General features: G+C 34.2%; 2 protein-coding genes across 4 annotated transcripts in view; one reads left to right on the top strand and one right to left on the bottom strand.

Annotated features, from left to right (window-relative positions):
- Positions 1 to 20,186, bottom strand: part of LOC129797484 (protocadherin-23) — a 953,251-nt gene that overhangs the window by 793,536 nt on the left and 139,529 nt on the right. The window lies entirely within an intron of this gene.
- The window catches only part of LOC129797687 (zwei Ig domain protein zig-8-like), a 32,753-nt gene continuing 32,094 nt past the window's right edge, over positions 19,528 to 20,186 (top strand). Inside the window, exon 1 of one of the 2 annotated variants that reach the window (XM_055840495.1) lies at positions 19,528 to 19,783. The gene's annotated coding sequence lies outside the window, so the exon portion shown is untranslated. Of the gene's footprint in view, positions 19,925 to 20,186 lie in introns of both variants that reach the window. The other variant, XM_055840494.1, reaches the window with a different exon arrangement.

Genomic DNA, 20,186 nt, shown 5'->3' with positions numbered 1-20,186 from the left:
GGGTGGTTGCTGATGGAAATTATTCCTCAACTTTTTTTTATAAAATTAAAAATATTTTTTGCCATTTTCTTTACCATTTTTTTTTCATATTACTTTGAGGTGATTTTTTTCTTCAACTATTTGAAGAATTTGGAAAAAATAATGAAATTGTTAATTGTAGTAAATTTTCCTCTTCTTTTTCTGCAATTTATATTTTTCAACATTTCCCTTTTCTTCACCAACTTCTTTCATATTATTATGAGGTGATTTTTTTCTTCTTCTTCAATGACAACAATTTTGAAGACATTAAAATTGAAAGATGTAGTATTTGATTGCCGATGAATAATATTAAATAAGAAAAGAAACATATTGACAATTTACAGACATTTTCCAATCTTATATTGGGGAAATGTCTCTTTTTCTTCAACAACAACCCTGACGCATCTTATGGTAAAAAATATTTATTGAAAACTATTTTTTCCTTTGTGATTTCTGTGGTTCTAAAGAAGGTATTTTTTAAATGAACACAATACGACCATGGTCTTTGGGTATTTGCAGATGGCACAATTGAAGATATATATATTTTTTTTAATTTATCATGTCTTTTCCATTAAACATAAAAAGAGACATAATAAATATTAAAAACAATAAATTTATTTGGTGAAAGTTGAAGGTGGCAACAATTTTAACACTTGAGGAAGAATTGTTTTGTGACTTCCTTGGATGTAAATTCGAGGATCTGTAGCTTCTTTACTGCAATTTGGTCACTTTTAGAGTTGCAATTGGAACTGTTTTTATTTAAATTTTTGTGTCAGCAATAATTTTTATTTTAACATCCTTTTCATGGCTGTAGAGAGCATTGAAAGTTCTTTCACAACAATTAACATTGATTCTTCCACCTCCTCATAGGATCCATGAAGTGAAATTTTACATTACATTTACCTCAAGCTCAAAAATACAATTGAAAAGCATTTTTGAAAAAGGGCTCTCAACCCAAATGTATTGCTGACAAAATATTAACACTTCCATCTGCAACACTCCTTAAAATTACCATTCGTAAAAAGTAAAGTAAATCAACTCACAAATAACCCCAAAGTAAAATTTAATTAAATTAATTCAATTAAAAAAAAATTCTTGCCAAATACCATCTTCAACATGAACCAAAGATCTGCATGACCTCATTAACCATCGAGGTACATGCCCTAGAGTGCCATAAATCCATTGCAAACCAAATACCATGGTCATTTCTAGCTCAAATACAAATTTGCAAGCGTCTGGGTCGAAAGCTTTAATGAATCTGGCACTGGGTATCTTGTATGGCAAAATAGCCCTGTGGATGGTGTACTGGATTCTCTATTTTACAGTCCGGGGATCTAATCCCGCTGCGGAATTTTCTTTTTTCCCCTAAATTCCACTTTTTACCAATAAATACCCATTGGAATGTCTCACAAATTGCCATGGGGAGTGTTCTGATGGTGGACAGAGTGGATGATGGACATGCAATGTCTTTTCTTTGATATTTTCTCAACATTTCACATACGTCATTGCTGAATATCATAAAAATATTAATAAAATTGCAATTGACAATTATTAAAGAGCTTCCATTGGGTTATAGGGAGTTCATTGAGATCTTTGGCATGAGCCTCAAGTGTTATGCAGACCATGGTCACATGTTGAAGATGGCCACAATTGTTAATTTTTATTCTTTTACATGGAAAATAAGTACAAAAATCATTCTTTCTACCTAAATCTTTCACAGTGTGTATTATTACTATCATTTTACCATTCTTGTAGGTGATCGTAATGGTAAAATTATACATTGCAGATGGCAACATTTTTTCAACAATCATTTTTATTCTAATATTTCTTCAAAATTCCTTTTAATTTCCAAAGTCTCTCTTGCAAGAGTTTGAGGTGGACTAATTCTTAGATTCATCTTAAAGAACAGACCTTTAGGGGAGGGGGGGTGGTATGTATTGAATAAAGAGAGATAATTTTTGACAAAAATGTTATTCTAAAATTTTAATTTTATTTGTATTGGTAATTAAATTACCTTTCATGAAGATTTTAGTTTTATACTATGAGGTTTGGTTAATGAAAATGACCTCATAATTAAGCCATCAATACTTTCGAATCAAAGAAGTTATTTTTAGTTTTTGATAAGGTTTATTTTTTTATTGCTGACGAAAGAACTGAAAATAGTATTAATAATTCTTTTTTAGGAAAATTGTGGATTAGATTTATAAAAGAGGGTTTCTCACAATCTAACGATAAAATGTTTATCTTCAGGAGTAATATTGTTAGAAAGGGGAGATTGAAAGATTTTCATTTATAATTTTTTTTAGCATTTATTACTGACCCAACAATTGAATTGTGAAGTGAAATAAATTGAGAATTTACATAAAAAATACATTTTTAGAACAATAATAATTCTTTATTGAGTGATTTCCTAAGAAAAGTTTAATATTATAAATATTTCATAAATATTTTTGATTCTTTGTTAATACTTGGAGATTCTAATCAAAATACAGTGGAAAGGAAATTATGTAATAAAATTTCTTTAGCGCTATCTATGCTATTTTATCTGTAAAAATCAAACGTACTTATATCGAAAAAGTTGAAAATGAAATAAGAAAATAAGGGTTCTTCTTCTCCTCACTCCTTCTTCTTCTCCTCCTCACTCCTTCTTCTTCCCTTCCTCACTCCTTCTCCTTCTCCTCCTCACTCCTTCTTCTTCTCTTCCTCACTCCTTCTTCTTCTCCTCCTCACTCCTTCTTCTTCTCTTCCTCACTCCTTCTTCTTCTCCTCCTCATTTGTACCACGAAAAATACAGAATGGACCGACAACGTGAACGGTGTTAGCGGGTTTCCTCCTCATCACTCCTTCTTCTTCTCCTCCTCACTCCTTCTTCTTCCCTTCCTCACTCCTTCTTCTTCTCCTCCTCACTCCTTCTTCTTCCCTTCCTCACTCCTTCTTCTCCTCCTCACTCCTTCTTCTTCTCTTCCTCACTCCTTCTTCTTCTCCTCCTCATTTGTACCACGAAAAATACAGAATGGACCGACAACGTGAACGGTGTTAGCGGGTTTTCTCCTCATCACTCCTTCTTCTTCTCCTCCTCACTCCTTCTTCTTCCCTTCCTCACTCCTTCTTCTTCTCCTCCTCACTCCTTCTTCTTCCCTTCCTCACTCCTTCTCCTTCTCCTCCTCACTCCTTCTTCTTCTCTTCCTCACTCCTTCTTCTTCTCCTCCTCATTTGTACCACGAAAAATACAGAATGGACCGACAACGTGAACGGTGTTAGCGGGTTTCCTCCTCATCACTCCTTCTTCTTCTCCTCCTCACTCCTTCTTCTTCCCTTCCTCACTCCTTCTTCTTCTCCTCCTCACTCCTTCTTCTTCTCCTCCTCACTCCTTCTTCTTCTCTTCCTCACTCCTTCTTCTTCTCCTCCTCATTTGTACCACGAAAAATACAGAATGGACCGACAACGTGAACGGTGTTAGCGGGTTTTCTCCTCATCACTCCTTCTTCTTCTCCTCCTCATCACTCCTTCTTCTTCCCTTCCTCATTCTTCATTCCTCTTCTTTTACACATGATCTGCACAATGCTGGGGGTGGTACTCCACATAAAAGCATTTGAAGCACAGGTATAGCGAGCAGTGTGAACAGACGATGAATGCAAAATTGCCTTCATCGCAGTTCTCACATTCGTGGTCTGCTGTGCCTCGTGGGAAGCACACCTGGCTGATGCTTTCAAAGTGAGGCTTCTCCCCCGCCAGCAGCCCAGATTTATGCCAGGCATACCTGTAAAAAAATTTACAAAAAAAATTAGTTGGTATACCACAATCGTGACATATCAAGTATTGTAGGTAATCGTCGGAAAACTTGAGCACCTCATATCGGGCTCTAATTCGGTATCAGTACACACCCATGCCACATTATGAAAATGGTGGTGCAAATTTTATTTTATAGCTTGACGAGGTAAATTGTCGCTTCGCTCCAATTTACCTCGCCCCGCTTCGCAAGGATTTGTTGCGCTTCGCGCAAATTTTAGAGAGAAAAATTGTGATGGATTATAAGTAGTTTGAGTTCACTTATCAATCCGGAAAAAAAAATTTGCAAAGAGAAGAAATCATTTTCATACAACATTTCAGGTGCCAAATTCAAAAATTCGCAAAAAATGCATGAATTTTATATGGGGGCTACCTGAAGGGTGGCTTTGGGGGGAAAATGAATACGGCCACTCGAAACCGCCTGATATAAGGAGCCTCTGTACCAAATTTCATCGCGATCGGTCAAACGGTGTGGATTTGTATAGCTATAGATACGATTACCAACAAACAGACCTTTCCTTATTATATAGATAAAAATCCATAGAAAAATTATACATATATATTGTAGTGAAAATATTTAATTGTTAACATGAGAGTGACTGTGATAGCTAACCCTCTTTCAGCGTCGCATGGTCCTCTCAGCTTCACAGCTTACGAGAAAATGACCAACGCATGATAAGCACCGCTAGAGCAATGCTTATCTACTATCACAGCCCTCTTCTAAAGATATACATACACTCACACATAACTGAATTCAGAACATGGCTCAGGATAATATTTTTAGTCTTTGGTCTCATTGCCTACAATATATTAAAAAAAAAAATTCTGTACTATAAAACACTCACCTCCACGGATTTCTCGCCTTTATAAGCATATGTGCGCTTAACATCAATGCGGTACTCCACCCCGCTTTGATCTGTATTGATCACAAGATCAGGATCATAATCCTGCATCTTTCGACACATCACCTCACGGAAATTTGTGACTGCATTGTGGATGGACGCCTCATCCAGAGCGCCTTTGCTTTTAACATATTTTGTGATCTATATTGAAAATTAAAAAATGTCAGACGTTTACAAAAAAAAATTATTTTCATGGATTGGAAAATATAAAAAATTAATTAATTTTGACTGATTTTCAGGAGAGCGATTTAAAAGTTGAATTTTACATTTACTTCTTATGTTTTACTTTTTACATTTTTCACTATAATTTTATAGGGAGCAAATATTCGTATTTATCCTTTTAAAGAAAGATCAAGGACATCAAAAGCTATCGAAAAACGCGTTGAAAATATACTATAGAGGAACCTGGGGAAAAATGGTGAATTTTTGGCAGATAATTTTTCCTGAGTTCCATGGAAATATTTGAGATTTCCCATGACGACTATCTTAAATGAAATTTTCCGGGCTACAACTTTGTTTCAGACGATTTTTCTCTATCTCAACAGTAAAATGCATTTTCAGCTAATTTTCCAAACCGTTGCTCTTTCACCTTTTTGCCTCAACCCTGGGGTAAAATGGTTAATTGCGTTTTTTGTTCGCTAATCTTAATTTAATGAAGTAATTTTAGCAAGGCACTATAATATTAAAAATGAGATTTGTGTACCAATTAAAACTTTTTTTTAAATATATAAAGAAAAACCTTTGCCTTTTTTTATTTTTTTAGTTTTAAAAATTAATAAAGTTATTTAAAAAAAAACACCAAATTCACCATTTTGCCACAAGGGATACTTTTTACTATCAGTGTTCTACGGGAAAACTTGGAACATTTTTTTTGGAAAATTCAGATTAGATTCGTGTTTAGCAATAGTTACTCTGTCTAAAAACGCATTTGGATAAAAAAAAATTGCAGACAATTTCATCAAAACTTAATTTGTAGTTGAAAGGTCAGGGTAACTTTGAGATTCGAAAAATTTGTTTTTTAAATAAAAGATAATATATTGGATCAATTGTTATGAAACTTTCTAGGCTTAGGCAGGGGTATGACGTGCAACTACTGACAAAATTAGACAGATTGGCTCCCACTGCTTTTTGAGATATTAATTATTATAATAATTTTTTTTTATAAAAGTTTATTTTGGATAGAATGTGTTGGATATGAAATATATTATTACCTTCCTCTTCCTTATGCCATGCTTGGCCTTAAAAGATTGCACCCAGTGATGGGATGCCTGGAACTTCACAGGCATATTTTTCTTTTTTCCTCTGAACGCCCATCCTCGAATGCTCTCGATTGGTATGTGTTTGTGATCTTGCTTATTTTCGGTGAAATTCCTAAAATTAATTAAATAAATTTAAAACGAAAAAGTTCATTTTACCACAACCATACAACAACAAGACCTCAATTACTAGCAAATTTCATTTAAAGCTGTGATATGAAATTTTTTTTTTCGACAACAAAATATTTAAAAAATATAAAAAGAGAGTATTAACCCTTGGAATGAATGCGGAGCTGGGTCGTTGAACGACCCCAGCGCTATATTTCGTACTATAACTCAATAAATATAAAAGATAGCATTATCATCTTTTGGAAATAAGTTCCTTGGTTATCTGAGGAGGTTGTGTAAAAATTTCAGCTCAATCCGACCACCACAAAAAAAGTTATTAAGAAAAATGTAGAAGAAGGGAATTCAAAAATTGGTGTAACGGTCATGCTGGGGAAAATTTCTTAGAGCATAAACAACATAAAACATAATTAGAAGCATGTAAATGTGCAAAACAATAAAGAATATTCGAGAAATATTGCCATTTATCACGTTGCGGGAAGTGAGGGGAATATGGGGAAGAGTGAAAAAAATAGCACTTGGGGTTAACTTTCTTGGCAAATTTCTCAAGAACAAATTATGAAAAAAATGAGTGAAAAATGTTTTTCCCTAATATCTTCTTCTACGTGTTTTGTGGTGGAAAATTTGTGATGCAAGGGGCAAGAGGACTATATAAGGAATCTATAGGCATTAACCCGACAACTCCAGGTTGTATAGTTTAGAAGAAAATTGGCCTTCTTTTTGGGGTCGTTCAACGACCCCACCTTCGCATTCTAAGGGTGTGCCAAGGCCTCCGCATTCCAGAGGTTAAGAATTTGAGAATAAACTTTTACCTGTTGACTTCTTCTGTTATTCTCGCAATTTTCTCTCTCCTCGTCCCGTTCTGCGCCACTTGGCGTTCCCATTCTTTTAGTTGATCTTTGCGCTTTAGAGCTGCGCATCCACGTTGTTGGAGGGTTTTTAGGCTCCATCGTGGATGGCTCCTTGCCAATTCAACGATCTTCTTCTTTGTTTCGAATGGAACAATTTCTCCATTCTTTCCGTTTTTTTCTTCTTTCAATTTTTCGTTCTCTTCATCATCATCGTATTCATTCTCATTGTGTTCTCCATCTTGCATCTCATTCTCCTCATCATCCTGTTCATAATCCTGCCCATCATCCAGCTCAACATTTGCAATCATTTCTTCATCTCGTTCAACATCAACATCATGTTGTACCACGTCAAATAAAATATTTTTCATTGCATTGGCCATTTCCTCACCCAATAATTTTGCTCTCTCACTACGCTCCCCATTTAAGAAAGGGGTTCCTATAGAAAAATTAAGAGGAAAAAGCTCCTAATGACGCAGATGTATGATAAAATGTTATAATGAAAATTTTATTTTAGATAGAAAACATGAAAATAAATATAATAAAAAAATTACTAAAAGTAGCTTTTGACTGCTTTCTTGGGAATAAGCGTAGGTCGATTTATATTTTTATGTACAAGGTAAATTAAATTTTACAAGTTTTAATGGGAAAATAATTTTGATGAAACACAGATTTAATAAAAGATTAATTAAAAGAGAAAAAATGGAGATGACATCGAAAGTTTTTCCTAAAACATCGGTAGAGGGTTCTAAAGAAAAGTTTATATAAGTACTTAAGGGCTATTTATCAATCTCAAATACATATTGCAAAGAAAAGAAGTCAATTTCATTCAAGATTTCGGGCTCTATATTCAAAATTTCGCAAAAATGCATGATTTTGTATGGGGGCTTCATTGAAGGGGGGCTGAAGTGGGGGTGAATGAATATTGTTGGTGAAAATTTTTCTGGTATCAGAAACCTCTGTATCAAATTTCATCACGATCGGTCCAGCCGTTTCGGTGGAGTTATATACCATAAGCAAACAGACAAACAAACAGACGTTTCAGCTTTAGGGATGGTGTTAGAGAAAATAATAGTGAATTAATATAAGAGCTGCAGTATAATGTTAAAAAATTAAATACCTGAGATGATATTTTGATTACGCAATATCTCCTCACAGATATAAAAAGCGTCTGTGCACTCCTGTACTTCCGCCATGGCGCAGAGTTGCACAATAATATGATACACAAAGGGGTTTTTTAATCACAAAAATATTTAATTTAAATGAGGACAAACTAAATGCACTAAACCACTCTTGATTTTAATTGAAGTTTCTCTAGAGAAAAAAAACAAAAGTACCAACCATGGCATGCTAAACTTCTTGAAAAAAAATTGAAGTCAAAAATTACTAGATTTTCTTTTCTTTCCTTATTCAAGTATCGAACGGATTTTTTTAAGATTTAAATAAAATGAACAATGAATTAATATATTTATATTATATATATTTAATATGTTTATAATCCATTTTTTTTAAAAAGTGTTTTTGAATTTATTCAACACATCGATAACGATTTCTGGCATAAAAATAAAGTGTTACTGTTTCAAGAGCTTTAATTGGGTAATAAAAAAAACCAAATAAAGTGATTGAAATGCCTAATATATATGTAATATATAAATTTTTTTGCTCAAAATAGCCACTTTTTTATTGCTTAAAAAGCTATCAAATTATTACACAATAAAATTAAATGCAAGTATAAAGTGTTCTTCTGCGATTTTGAAACTAACAAAAAGTAAAAAACACCTAAACAAATTAAAATTTTTTAATATACATACATTATATTGCATATTCACTGATGTTCTATGTACCTTACATAAAAATATAAATTTTTGAATGCACATTGTGGTGTAAATTAAGCAAGTAGATAATAAATGGGTGAATTTTGGTGAAAATTGCGTATTTCCCCTAATGTCTACATTGATAACAGATTCCTTCTTCCTAAGGAAATTCTACATACCCTCCTCCTTTTTGTTTTTAAATTTGTGCTTTTTATATATTTTGTTGTCGAAAAATAATTCGCTACAGCTTTAAATGTTTGCTGACGCGTGATTCGAAGCCTAATTTTTAAAATTATTTTTTAGTTCTTATATATAAATAAAATACGTACCTATAAGACTTATTCGAACAATCTAATTTCACTTCACATCAATAAATCACAAAACTTTGGAATTAAAACTAACACATACATACATAAATGACTGTAAATGAGAAAAATTCACGATGTAAATTGTGTAAATGATTCGACAACAGAATAAATACTTGGTGTTCGCTAGGAAGTGGAACACCAACTAATTAGTAAAGTTAAAGATAACTTGAATATCAATTCAAATTATCCCTAAGAAAAATTAGATGTAAGATAAATTTACATATTTGAGAATAATAGAGCAGCGACATCGAAGGAATTAACCAAATGCATTGTGTCATCGTCGTGTAAATTACGTATGTGTAATTTTTTTTAAAAACTATACTTACCGCCCCAATTTCATTTTTCTTTTCCAACACTTCACTTTTGTTACATATTAAATCTCAGCACTTTACCTTTCATTTAAAAAAATCACATTCTTTTACCACACAGCCCACACAGTTTTCAAAGCTTACAAAAATATTCTTTATAAGAAAAATGGAAAAATAAGTATTTTTATAATGTTAAAAGCTTAATATTAACTTGGCAAAAAAGTTCGGTGGGGAAATTATCTAAATAAATGGAACCCGTATTAATAAAAAAAAATCCGTACATTTTCCTATGACCAATAAGCAATAAATGATTAAAAAAAAGGAAATAAATCATTTATATGTACTAAAATCAGTTTGCAAAAAACATTTATAATTAAATAATCCTAAAGAACTTGAATTTCTAGGGAAAAAAAATAATTCTTCAGCAGTTCTCTTTATTAGCCCGTCTATAAACGAGTGTATGGAGGGTGCTCTCGTAGAACATAATAATGTAAAACATCAATCCTTAATTGAGAAACAATCGTTAGAAAAAAGTTGCCATAAATATAGAAAATGAATTTTGTCTGCAATGTATAATTTTACCATTACGATCACCTACAAGAATGGTAAAACGATAATACACACCGTGAAAGATTTAGGTAGAAAGAATAATTTTTGTACTTATTTTCCATGTGAAAGAATAAAAATTAACAATTGAGGCCATCTTCAACATGTGACCATGGTCTGCATAACACTTGAGGCTCATGCCAAGGATCTCAATGAACTCCCTATAACCCAATGGGAGCTCTTTAATAATTGTCAATTGCAATTTTATTAATATTTTGATGATATTCAGCAATGACATATGAGAAATGTTGAGAAAATATCAAAGAAAAGACATTGTATGTCCATCATCCACTCTGTCCACCATCAGAACACTCCCCATGGCAATTTGTGAGACATTCCAATGGGTATTTATTGGTAAAAAGGGGAATTTTGGGAAAAAAAGAAAATTCCGCAGCGGGATTAGATCCCCGGACTGTAAAATAGAGAATCCAGTACACCATCCACAGGGCTATTATGCCATACAAGACACCCGATGCCAGATTCATTAAAGCTTTCGACCCAGACGCTTGCAAATTTGTATTTGAGCTAGAAATGACCATGGTAGTTGGTTTGCAATGGATTTGTGGCACTCTAGGGCATGTACCTCGATGGTTAGTGAGGTCATGCAGATCTTTGGTTCATGTTGAAGATGGTATTTGGCAAGAATTTTTTTTTTAATTGAATTAATTTAATTAAATTTTACTTTGGGGTTATTTGTGAGTTGATTTATTTTACGTTTTTTCAATGGTAATTTTAAGGGGTGTTGCAGATGGAAGTGTTAATAATATTTTATCAGCAATACATTTGGTTTGAGAGCCCTTTTTCAAAAATGCTTTTCAATTGTATTTTTGAGCTTGAGGTAAATGTAATGTGAAATTTCACTTCATGGACCCTATGAGGAGGTGGAAGAATCAATGTTAATTGTTGTGAAAGAACTTTCAATGCTCTCTGCAGCCATGAAAAGGATGTTAAAATAAAAATTATTGCTGACACAAAAATTTAAATTAACAACAGTTCCAATTGCAACTCTAAAAGTGACCAAATTGCAGTAAAGAAGCTACAGATCCTCGAATTTACATCCAAGGAAGTCACAAAACAATTCTTCCTCAAGTGTTAAAATTGTTACCATCTTCAACTATCACCAAATAAATTTATTAATTTTTTATTAATATTTATTATGTCTCTTTTTATGTTTAATGGAAAAAACATGATAAATTAAAAAAAAATATATCTTCAATTGTGCCATCTGCAAATACCCAAAGACCATGGTCGTATTGTGTTCATTTAAAAAATACTTTCTTTAGAACCACAGAAATCACAAAGGAAAAAATAGTTTTGAATAAATATTTTTACCATAAGATTTGTCAGGGTTGTTGTTGAAGAAGAAGAGACATTTCCCCAATATAAGATTGGAAAATGTCTGTAAATTGTCAATATGTTTCTTTTCTTATTTAATATTATTCATCGGCAATCAAATACTACATCTTTCAATTTTAATGTCTTCAAAATTGTTGTCATTGAAGAAGAAGAAAAAAACCACCTCATAATAATATGAAAGAAGTTGGTGAAGAAAAGGGAAATGTTGAAAGATATAAATTGCAGAAAAAGAAGAGGAAAATTTACCACAATTAACAATTTCATTATTTTTTCCAAATTCTTCAAATAGTTGAAGAAGAAGAAAAAATCACCTCAAAGTAATATGAAAAAAATGGTAAAGAAAATGGCAAAAAATATTTTTAATTTTATAAAAAAAAGTTGAGGAATAATTTCCATCAGCAACCACCCACCGCACATTTACAAATTCCCTTTTATTTGTATTTTCTTCAAATAGTTGAAGAAGAAGAAAAAAATCACCTCATAGTAATATGAAAGAAGTTGATAAAGAATTAATTTGTATTTTCTTCAAATTGTTGAAGAACCTACATTTACCAATTTTATTATTTTCAATATAAAATAAATTAAATTTCTTTAAAAAGTCACTTTAAAATCACCTCAAAGTGTTATTATGAAATTGGTGAGAAATGGCAATAAATTGATGGAAAAGAAGAGGAAAAATTTACCACTCAACTCACCACAATTAACAATATCATTATTTTCTCCAATTTCTTCAAACAGTTGAAGAAGAAGAAAAAAAAATCACCTCAAAGTAATATATGATGAAGTTGAGGAAGAATTAATTCCCTTTAACTTGTATTTACTTCAAATTGTTGAAGAGCCCACATTTACCAATTTCCCTTATCAAATGCGTATTTCCTCAATTTTCTTTAAAAGAAAATGTTGGTGAAGAAAATAGAAATTTGGTAAAGAACAGAGAATTTAACACTAAAAGAAAAAAAATGTCCATCCGTAACCACCATTCACCACTATTAACAATTTTAATATTTTTTCCAATTAAATAAATAATAATTTTATTAATTTATTTAAAGGAAAAAGTTCCCTTTTATTTGTATTTTCTTCAAAAGAGTTGTTGATGAAGAAGAAAAAAATCACCTCAAAGTAATATGAAGAAATTGGTAAAGAAAATGACAAAAAATATTTTTAAGAAAAAGTGGAGGAATATTTTCCATCAGCAACCACCCAACTCACATTTACAAATTCCGTTTAAATTATATTTTCTATAAAAATGTTGTTGAAAAAGAAGAAAAAATCACCTTAAATAATATGAAGAAATTGGTAAAGAAAAGTGCAATACTACACATTGAATGAGAAGAAGAGAAAAATTACCATCAGCAACAAACCTCCTCATTTAACAATTTTATTATTTTCTCCAATTTATTAAATAAAAATTTAATTAATTTATTTATGTAAAGAAAAAAAAAGTTATATGATGAAGTTGAGGAAGAATTAATTTCCTTTAACTTGTATTTTCTTCAAATTGTTGAAGAACCTACATTTACCAATTTTATTATTTTCAATATAAAAGAAATTTAATTTCTTTAAAAATTGTTCTTGTGGAAGAAGAAGAAGGAAAAATCACCTCAAAATAGAAAAAATTTCAATAAAGAAGAAAGAAAAATTTCCATCAGCAATCACCCACCGCACACATAAAATAATTTCCCCTTTAATTTGTATTTTCTTCAATTTTTTTTTGAAGAGGAAAAAGAATGGTAAATGTTGAAAAATATATATAGCAATGTCCATCGGCAACCACTTGACCATTCATATTTAACAATTTTGCATGAATTTGCACCGAATGAGACACGTACGGGAGCATTGGAGTGTGTTGAGAGAGTGCATACTGTTGTTTTGCTGAAAAAATGTACATAGCACAACTTCATATGCCATCATCAACCACCAAAGAATGTCCAATTGCATGGTCATCATCGAGGAGCATCCAAATCCATTGAATACTGCCGCGAAGAAAGCATAAAAATCCCACAATTCTCCCCAAAGGCATTTTCCCACTGTACAGAGGCGCTTTTGCATGTGCACCCTGTGAGCTGTCAACGCAAAATGGCAACAAATGCAATATTTTGATGAATTTTCATAAATATGCGAAAAACTCATATTTAACGATGTCTGAGCGAAAAGTCATGTATGGAAGAGTTGTAGGGCTGCACGAGGCCTATCCCATGGGCTAGAAAAAGTATATACATATCTAATAAATTTCTCGAGAAAATGGCAAATGTTTGAAAGAAGCCCCCTTTTGAGCCCCATGGGGTGCCCCCACAAAGTTGGTGTCTTCGCAAAAGTTGTAGCCCATCTATCTACCTTTCCAACGAGCCCGACCTCATTGAAATCCATACAGCACAGCCTGAGATATTGGGCATGAACTAAGACACGGAATTTTAAGGGACAAAAAACTTTAACCCTAGATTTCTAAGGACTGAAGGCCTATTCGAATAAAGTAAGACCACTTTGTTCTAACACTTGGCCATGCTCTATCGAACCCCACAGGTTTCGTCCCGATCCCGCTCCCAAGGTTGGGGTACTCTCCTTGTAAGTGTTTTGGGTCAACCCTTTCTCATTTCGGTCATAGAGTCTGTTTTGTGTCTTTGACTATGTTGACTATAAACAAACTTTATATATACCTAGATAAAATTTGTAATCCAGAATTTCCAATTAAAGTTTCCCACAGAAACAATTTTCCAAACTTTCCAAATCTACTGCAGCCATTGCATAGGAATTAGGCATCCTCAAAATGGAATTGAGCTTTGTCTGCGCTGCCATACACTTCTCAAAAATATGTATACAACGGTATATCAAACATTAGAAAAGTTTTTCTACAAGTACCTTTTGTTAATTTAACTTATTATTGGAAAATTATAATCAAAGGAATTATGTCATTTTTTTTAGCTGTGTTTCTTTCAGACACAGCTTTTGTGTACCGAGCAAAATCGAAAGTCGTCAGATCGGGTTCAAACTTGGGATGAGCACGAATTAGGGTCCCCACATTCCAAAAAACGTATGCGCCAAAAAAATTTTTCCGGCCGGCCGGCCGGCCGGCCGGAACCTTTTCCTAAATTACGAGAGAACGGTAATAGATAGAGACTTGCGGTAAACGGCAAAGTTTAAAAGTCGACTGGAAGACGTAAGATTATGACGTCAAATTTTACCCCCCACCCCTCCGTCCGCCATTTTGAATAACCTCAAAATTTTGTTTTCGCTATATCTCAGCCCCTGTAATAGCTAAAAATCTGAAATTTGCATATGTTATAGGGGCCATCAAGACCTTTCCAACGATACCTCATTTTCGAAAATCGGTCAAGCCGTTTAGTCAATATGGCCGCCACAATTTTTCATCGAAAATCGACCATAACTCGAAAACGGCTTGACCGATTTTGATCAACCCGGGGTCAAATGAAAGCTCTCAACAAACCCTACAACTTTCTAGAACATACGAAGTTTCAAAAGTGACCGCTAGGGGGCCAAAAATGAAAAACAAAATTTACGATGAATTTTCGATGAATATCTCGAAAACTCCATTATCGATTTGCTTCATTTTTTGATATGTTATAGCTGACCATATTATCTAGCCCCATGCCAAAAATGAAGAAAATCTATGTCTCCGTTCTCGAGATATAGCCTTCCAAAGTTGGCATGTCATATCTCGGGTTCTACAAGTCCGATTTTGATCAACTCAAGCGCAAATGAAAGGTTTCGTGAAACCCTACAAATGTCTAGAACATTGCAACTTCGAGAAATGACCGCGAGAGGCGCTAAAGTCAAAATCAAAAATTTCGAAAATTTCGAACTCGAATATTTCGAAAATGCCATTATCGATTTACTTCATATTTTAATATGTTATAGTTGAGGTTAAGACCTTTCCAACGATAGCTCAAACTTGAAAATCTATGGAGCCGTTCCCGAGATATGGCGTTTTAAAGATTACTTGGGGGATGACTTTTCAACTTTTCTCGACTTTGCGCGTATTTAAATTAATTTACGCTCTAGTTTGCTCTCACAAAATTGGTACACTGAAAGAAACACAGCTCTCGTAAGCTTGGTCAGCTTACCAGTACATTTTATATTGGAAGAGTTCTCATTAATTAAGCTTTTTTCATTTATTTCGGACCAATATTTCATATTCTGAGTAACACCTATACTACAAGTGCTACAAAACGATGTTTACAAAATATAATAACATTTCCCAGGATTACGCACCTAAGTATTCTCTTGTAAATTAAATAAGTTTACTATAATATTGGTACTAGATGAATAATAATGCGTCATATTGCAGAATTGTACTGAACATAGCCAAAATTGATCTCTTCTGGTTATGGAATGGTATACGTGTAACGTACATCGTTATCGTTGGTTATGTATTTTATTTAATAAGTTCATAACGCTTTTTCACCACAGTACAATGCACCACACCCAACAGTCAGGCTGACAGCAACAGATTAATTTCGAATCAGTGCATATTGTTTCGATAAAGGATGCTAGAACGGAAAAGACCTTTTGCTACTGCGGTTCAACCGTCTGTGGTTTCATACCCATGGGTCCAGCGACGGTTGCACTCAAAATTCTGAAGTAGCATTCCCAGGGTGTTCTGCATAAATCACAAGGGTGGCAAGGGAGATTAATTGCACGATTATCCAGAGATTTTTTTTTTGGGAAATCCTTATGTGCTATGGTGCTAATCTGGAATGGTAATAGAGGTCCTCACAGGTTTTCTCTTCCTCACCACTATACTGCAATTTCTCTCGGTACATGCTGAATGAATTTATTTCATTTTAATTAAGTGTTGAATCTGAAATTGGTGCCACTTTAACGGGTTAATTTACTACCCGGAAAATTAAATTGTGCGCAAGCATAAATTATAATGTACCACGAATTCTCATTCTAAAACGGAAGCGCTCTCAAAACCTTCTGTCGCATTTCTTGCTTAGTACATATACAAAATGCATTCAAAATTCAGTTTGTTTCTGCATTGTGCCAATCTGTTTATATGAAGTCATCAAATGCTATATATATACTAGAAAATACACACTTTGTTAAGAAATTATGTACAAACAAGATTTATGTATCACATATTCTTTCTCATAACCTGATGATGGTGAATTAAAGTACCTACCTATACATATAGTGGTAGGGAACATGTAGTGTTACTTATACTGAGGAATGCATAGATCAAGAAATATCTTTTGCATAAACAGCTCATTGTTAACGTCAACTTGTTAATCACATGCCAATTTTAATGGGTTATTATTGATGAATTTGCCACCGCAATCAATACAATGAAGCTGCAGCCACTAAAAGACAAACAGCTTTATCGATGCTTTGGTTGCGACATTGACAAATTACAATGGCAAATGCTGATTTGTCGCTGAACGAGAATCTGGGGGTGATTTAATTAACCAAGATTCTTTCACTTCAACAGTACCTCAACCGTCTTATGTCACGGTCAATTAAAAGGCAATCCATCATTGAAAATAGATTCCATCAAAGGACATTCAAGTCTGTACCCGTTTGCAAAAAAGAATCATTTTTTATGTGCAAATCCATATGACACCTCTGTACAAAGGTGAGTAGAGAGATCGTTCGGTGTATTGTTGAAAACTTATCCAGGTGTCACGGTGGAAGTGCCTTTCGAAAGGAGTAAAATAGATGGACAGTGAAAAGAAGGAATATTATGAAGCCCTTTCGCTACACAATCATCCCTTTTCGCTTTATCATAGCTGTCACATACAGACATCCAGTCTACATCACTTGAGAGTGGGTGTCGATATCTCGTTTACAATATTCCGTAGAATAGTGTCGTCTCTCAAAACCGCTATTCCCAAAGGTTCTTTGGTCGCATGCAATTAAGATTGTTGCTGACGGGGTACCCTCATCGCCCACTCACATGGATTAGCTTTACTTTTCAACTCATCTGCATACGAAGCAAAGTTCATTCAGCAACAAACTTTGGGTCAACTTTTCTAAAGAGAAGGTTTATATATGTAGAAACGCATAAGGGATTTATATATTAAGTACTCAGAATCCCTTGGTGAGGCGGTTTGAAGCATAAAGCATCGTGGCGCTTTTATAACGATGCAAGCAAAGCTGGTGACTGTAGCTTGGTGAGGTCTGGGGCTTGAAATGCACTTTCGTTCGTTGGCCGCGATGTAAAATCTAAAGTTGCTGAAAACAGACAATAGACTCGTTAACCCTTCGGCTCCGTGGGAAGTTGGTAAAACGATGTATACTAGCTCTAGTTTCTAGAAGAAAGTTCGCAACAAGGAACAGTGATTGCAGTGCACCAGCTTAATGATACCGCCTTGGGGATTGTCTACGTCACTCATTGGATGATTCACCTATTTCGTATAAAACATACCAAAGGAGCCATTGTCTGTTATGCAGATCAAGTTTCAACTAATTCCGAAGTACTCCATCGAAGGGATAACAGAGATGACTTGCCGGAAGTTTCTCATCCTGGCTTCAATTACGTTCCATTGATCAAGATAAGTCATACACTGCGGTGTAGATGGGATTCGCTGATATAAAAACTATACATAGAAGTCTCAAAACTATCGACAATGGGTTGTCACTTACATGGAAAGACTTTATCCCTTTATCCTCAATATTAATTCAAATCGATGAACTTTGTCAAAATAATAAAATATCGCTTTCATATTTATTAGTTGGTATACCACAATCGTGGCATACCAAGTATTGTAATCATCGGAAAAACCGATCACCTCAGATCGGGCTCAAACTTGGTATGGGCACGCTTTAGACATCCCACATTACGAAAATGGTGGTGGAAAATTTTTGATCCGGCCGGCCTGCCGTCCTGCCGGCCTGGACTCCACATTTCGCCTTATAGCTCGAGAACGGTAACAGATAGAAACTTCGGATTTGAAGTTTTCTATAGAAATGTGGGTGTAAAATTTCATTTTTTCGCATTTTCAAAATCCAATTTTGAAATACCGTCAACCACTTTCCTTAGAGCTAGAGATCTGAAATTTTAGTATGTTTTAGGACTCAGTGAGACATTTTCATAGATAATTCATACTTGAAAATCAGTCAAGCCGTTTAGCAAATATGGCGGCCTAAAGCAAAAAGTGTTTTTTCGATACAACCCGAGAACGGCTTGACCGATTTTGACCAACTCAAGCTCAAATGAAAGGTTTCAAGAAGCCCTATAACTGCTTAAAACATTTCAAGTTCCAAAAGTGGCCGCAAGAGGCGCTAAAATCAAAAACAAAAATTGCATAAATTTAAGGGGCAATATCTCCGAACATCTGTTATAGATTTCCTTTAAATTTTGATATGTTATAGCCTGACTCAATATCTTTTACCAGTCTGAAAATGAAGAAATTCTATGTCGCCGTTTAGAAGATATAGCCATTTCAAAAGTTATTGAATTTGAAAAGTTCTAAGCGTCATATCTCTTGAACGGATTGTCCGATTTTGCTCAATTTGGTATCAAATTAAAGGTTTTGCAATTCTCTACAACTTTCTAGAACACTAGAATCCTCTAGAACCATTTCTTTAGGGCAAAAAATGCCAAAAACTGTTTTTGTGAAACAAAAATCCGTCATTTTGTGTTCTAGATGTGACCTTCAAAATTATTGAAATTTATGTCAATTTATAGCCTGTTTTAATACCTTTCCAAAATTAGTCAAGAAATTTCTGTAGGTCTTGTAGAACCTAAGATATGATCATTTTTATCTTTCAAATTGATGAATTTCACAAAAAAATCAAATTTGCCTACTAATAATGCTCATAAATTAAATTACAACGCATAGACTGACCCATCCGCGTTGTGGTATATCAACTTTAATAACTGGACGCGTTATGATTGACTTGACACTTTTTTTCTAAAAGGTTTTTTTTTTTAGATAAAATTAATATTAGAAATAATGAACTGCATCAGACTTTGACCTACAATCAGCGAAAAATTTCGCGTCCCCACAATCTCTCTGTAAGCAAAAAAGAGTACAAGTCGAAAAGCGCAGGCGTGTTTCCTATCGCATCCCCCAGACGAACATCCCCCATCTGACTTCGACAACAAATACTTACGTAACACCTTCCCCTGATGGCGTGCGCAACGCAGCTATACAAGGCGATTCCGAAGCAAGAATAAATGTTTCAGACGAGTGTCCGCCGCCACAGAAATCGCACCGCCAACATTAGCGGAAGCTCTAAGTTCAACTACCGTGTTCGTCGTGAGTGTGGAGCATACGTGAGTGTGATTAATTGATAGGCCGTCTCTGAAGAAGTCAAGTGCGTGCAAATCCGTGAATCGTGCCAATTACCTGGATATCTGCTTTGAGATAAATGGACCTGCAGATCTACGACTTGCAAGTCAATCAGTCGCCCTACACACCCGAAATGGCGTGTGAGTGATTTTGCGGGGGAGGGTCCATGTAATTGATATTTTTCGCGAAAGTTCTCGGAAGTGATAAGCTGTTGTTGACAGATTACAGTGGATTTGTAAATAATTGCAAACCACATAAGGAAAGCAATGGGAGAGTAGAAGGTGAACAACAAACTTTCCGATTGATGGGCATATGAGAAGCCTCAGGCGTCAGGATTTTGGCGCCAAAATATGCAATGATTTCATGAAGAGGCGAAAAATTCTTGGATCAACAAAACTGAATAATTTCATGTAATCGCGAGTCGATGAGCCTTTGAAAGGTCGACCTCGAAGCGTCAGTTCTACTCGCTTTGGAATTTCAAAGCGTATGAATTTGTTTGTGCACACGAAATCCCCGGAATTAACACCCACATTAAAATCCTTA

Source organism: Lutzomyia longipalpis, chromosome 1, assembly GCF_024334085.1.
Source record: "Lutzomyia longipalpis isolate SR_M1_2022 chromosome 1, ASM2433408v1".
Lineage (NCBI taxonomy): Eukaryota > Metazoa > Arthropoda > Insecta > Diptera > Psychodidae > Lutzomyia > Lutzomyia longipalpis.
Note: the sequence above shows the minus strand (reverse complement) of the source record. Positions and strands in the feature narration are given on the sequence as shown.